The sequence below is a fragment of the Sciurus vulgaris genome (assembly GCF_902686455.1).
Source record: "Sciurus vulgaris genome assembly, chromosome: 6".
In the NCBI taxonomy this organism is placed as follows: Eukaryota; Metazoa; Chordata; class Mammalia; order Rodentia; family Sciuridae; genus Sciurus; species Sciurus vulgaris.
Window position 1 is genome coordinate 126,207,843 of NC_136466.1, and position 3,685 is coordinate 126,211,527.

General features: G+C 38.1%; 1 pseudogene across 1 annotated transcript; it reads left to right on the forward strand.

Annotated features, from left to right (window-relative positions):
• The first annotated feature begins 643 nt into the window (after positions 1 to 643).
• Positions 644 to 1,364, forward strand: LOC306664763 (ribosomal protein uL30-like; annotated as a pseudogene). Its single transcript has one exon. The product of its transcript is annotated as a ribosomal protein uL30-like (transcript).
• The last annotated feature ends 2,321 nt before the right edge of the window (positions 1,365 to 3,685 follow it).

Consider the following 3,685-nt stretch of genomic DNA (forward strand, 5'->3'; position numbering starts at 1 on the left):
TGATTCTATTATAACTACTGCTCAAGGAAAAAATTGCAATAATCTTTTTTTTTTTCCCAGGGTCAAGGACCCAACTCAGGCCTTGCGTGTCCTAGGCAAGGGCTCTGCCACTGAGCTAAATCCCCAACCCATGCAACAATTTAAAGATCTTAATTGGCTTTATTTTCTATTCTGGAATCAGGCAACTGTTCATCCCATAAAACAGAATAAGTGTTCCCAATTCTAGAATCAAAAGTAAAGCCAATTAAGAGTTTCAAGTTGTTTTGTCCTTTGACACTACCACTAACATTCTGGAAAATTACCTTTCACTCCTTGTATTGCGTTTAAATTTTTTAATGTACTCAAAGCATACAGTAATCAGTATTTTGTGTTTTTTTTCTCCCACTCCTGAGTCTCTGCCATTCTTTCTATTCTTCTGCCCCTGGAGGTACAGGGCCTTCATACAGCAGTAATTTTTAGGGGTTGCATAAAGTTTACACATAAATTTATTATAATTAAACAATAAGTCCCAAAGGATGGAACATGGGTTCCAATTTTCCAGTATTATTAACAGCTCTAGAAAAAAATATTTCCATAACTACTATGGATTATTTCCTTAGAATAAATAGACAAGTACACACTCAAGTAATTGCAGCACTGGAAGATGGTGGAGGAAGAGCAAAGAAAAAAGATCCTTTGGTTCCAGAAAATCTCCTGGAAAAAGAGGAAGACTTATCAGACTCTCAAAGCTGCCCAGGCAAAGCAGGCGCTTTTGGCAAAAAAGAAGAGAAAAGAAAAAGAGTTCAAATTTAAGTGCCTGGAATCATTCCTACATGATTCCCGGTAGCAGAAACATGACCAAGTGAGGCTCAGAGGACTAGAAGTGAAGCCTCATGCTCTGGAAATGCCTAATAAATGTTCTTTGGCCTTTGTTGTACACACCATCGATGGGGTGAATTTACTGGTGCAGAGGACCATTCCAAGACTTCATCTAAAGAAAATATTTAGTGGTGTCTTTTAACAAAGCCTAAAAATGCTGTGGATAGTAGAACCTTATGTGACCTGGGGATTTCCAGATCTGAAGTCTGTCGGGGAACTCATCTTGAAACATGGACAAGCAAAGGTCAAGAATAAGACCATCCCCCTGAGAGACAACACATGATTGAGGAGCACCTGGGGAGGTTTGATGTCATTTGCCTGGAAGACCTCATTCTTGAAATTGCCTTCCCGGGAAAGTACTTCTGGGAGATTGTTAGGTTCTTGTACCCTTTCCACCTCTCTGTGACCTGTCATGCTACCAAAAATAGAGTGGGCTTCCTTGAGGGATGGGCTTAACTGGCTATCGGGGTGAACGCATCAATCAGCTCATCTGCCAGCTGAACTAAACCCAGAATATCTGAAAGTGGTGAGTTGGACGTGTGTGCTTTTGTTCGATGGACTTGTTATCAAGTATCTTCAGAGAAGATTATTTTCTGCCTTAAGAAACTGGGAGGAAGGAATTGGGGAAGAGACAGTAGTTATGATCATGGCAGGCACCTCTCATCACAGTCCAGTTCCAAGGGAAATTGCATTGTTTTCCACATTGACCACCTCTGCCTCTGAAATCAACACATGCCATAGAGGAAGGAGTCCTGCTTTGTCACCTCCTCTGTCCTGGGGTTTAATGTTGGTGAATGAATAACCCAAGCTTGTAGACAAGGCTCCCCAGACTCTTACAGCAGTGGACCAAGTCCAGGAACGTACTTGAACCTAGAAGTCCTGAGAGCCTTGTTTTGAAAAGACTTGAACTACTTCGGAAGAAAAGCTCATACACACACACACACACACAAGAATAAACTGACAAGTATAATGCTCAGTCAGGAATTACAAGTAATTTTAGGCCTTTTAATAGATTTTGTTAGTTAAGCACACGCTTGGGAAATGTTTCGCCTTACCAATAACAGCAAAACAAGCTATCGTGTTTGATATGCCATCAATTTGGCTTACCAGACCTGCCAAAAATATGAGGGAGGGAAGGAAAGAAAATATTGACCTTAGTAAGTAATTATGAATTTTTATGAAGTGTTTTGACAAAATATATCAAGGGTCAAAAGCATTTTTTTTAACCCTGATAGCAACATTCTTAAGGGACATTGCCAAAATTAGAGAATGTTCAAGCAAAGAAGTGGGCTTCTAAAATCTGAAAACAAGCAGCCTTCAGCTGGCTATGACCACATAAACTTAGTAATCAGTATATTACATTACGAATTCTATGTTTCATAAAGATTTAATTTCTCATCAAAACAATGAAATTGAGCAAGAAAATTATTCTCATCAACTATACAACATGAACAAATAATGGAACTTCCAACTTCACATTCTTGACCAAAAGGTGACTTTAATTATTTATTAAAAATGAAAATGTGAGCTGGGCACGGTGGCACAAACCTATAACCCCCCCACACCCTCCCCAGTTCAGGAGGCTAAGGCAGGATGATCAAGAGTTAAAACCAGCTTGAGCAACTCATTGAGGACCTAAGCAAGTTACAAGACCCTATTTCTAAGTAAAATATTTTTAAAAAGGGATAGGGATTTGGTTCAGTGGTTGAGTGCCCCTGGGTTCAATCTCTGGGACCATGAAAAAAAAAAAAAAAAAAAAGAAAATGTGGGTAAACTCTATTCTACTCTTGTCCAGGCCTTGAAAAATGTTCATGGTGAGTCTCTTGGTGGCAGAAAGGAGGTTTTGGGGGGAATGAGGTTAACTAGCAGGCTGACATTTTGATGGGGGGGAGTTTTAATTATTTTTCTTCTAGGGGTCTTCTTTTGTAATTTTCATTCCTAAAAAAAAAACAGTGTTTAAAGTACACAAAATTTTAACATATCTACAAAATATAAAGTAAATTTTCAAAAATTAAGTATTTTATTTGTTTTGATGATTAGTTTTATGTGTCAGTTTGGCTAAGCTGTACTATCCAGTTACTCAACCAAATGCTAGTCTATATCTTGCTGTGATGGTATTCTACAGATGTGGTTAACATCTACAACCAGTTGACTCAAAGTAAAAGAAGTTATCCTTAACTCCATAGGAAGATCCCAGCACTGCTAATTTTGCAATGTGTGCATGTTGTAACTATTTTAACAAAGCATGTGCCTTATTGCATTGTATGTACCTTTCTCTCATCTGTCAGGAATGTGGGGACACTTCCACAGTCTCCTCTTCCTCAAAGAAGAGGAATGGGTTGGTTTTCACTAGGCACTCCTCTTTGTCTGAAGAAGACTCCACTGCCCACATAAAGGATATAGATAAAGGATCCTTTGACCCCCAACAGGGAGCCAGAAAAAGTTTGGTTTAATCATTGTTGAGTATAAAAATTATATTTTCCAAGTCAATTCAATAGAAATTTTTAAATAAATATGAGAGTAATATGCTTTGGGAAAAAAGAGGTTATTATCCCTAATAATGTGAGTACGTCTCATCCGATCCGCTCGAAGGCTATATAGGTAAAAAATGAGGTTTTCCAGACCAGAAGAATTTATATCTCAAGACTACAATGTTAGTTACTCCTTACAAGCTTCCAGTCTTGCTGATCTGCCCTACAGATCTTAGACTTGCCAGTCCCCATAATCACCTTAGTCAATTTCTTGAAATTAATCTCTCTTTCTCTGTGGAAAATCCTAGTACAATATATTTCCAAAATAAGATATTATTTTTTTCTTCTAAAATATT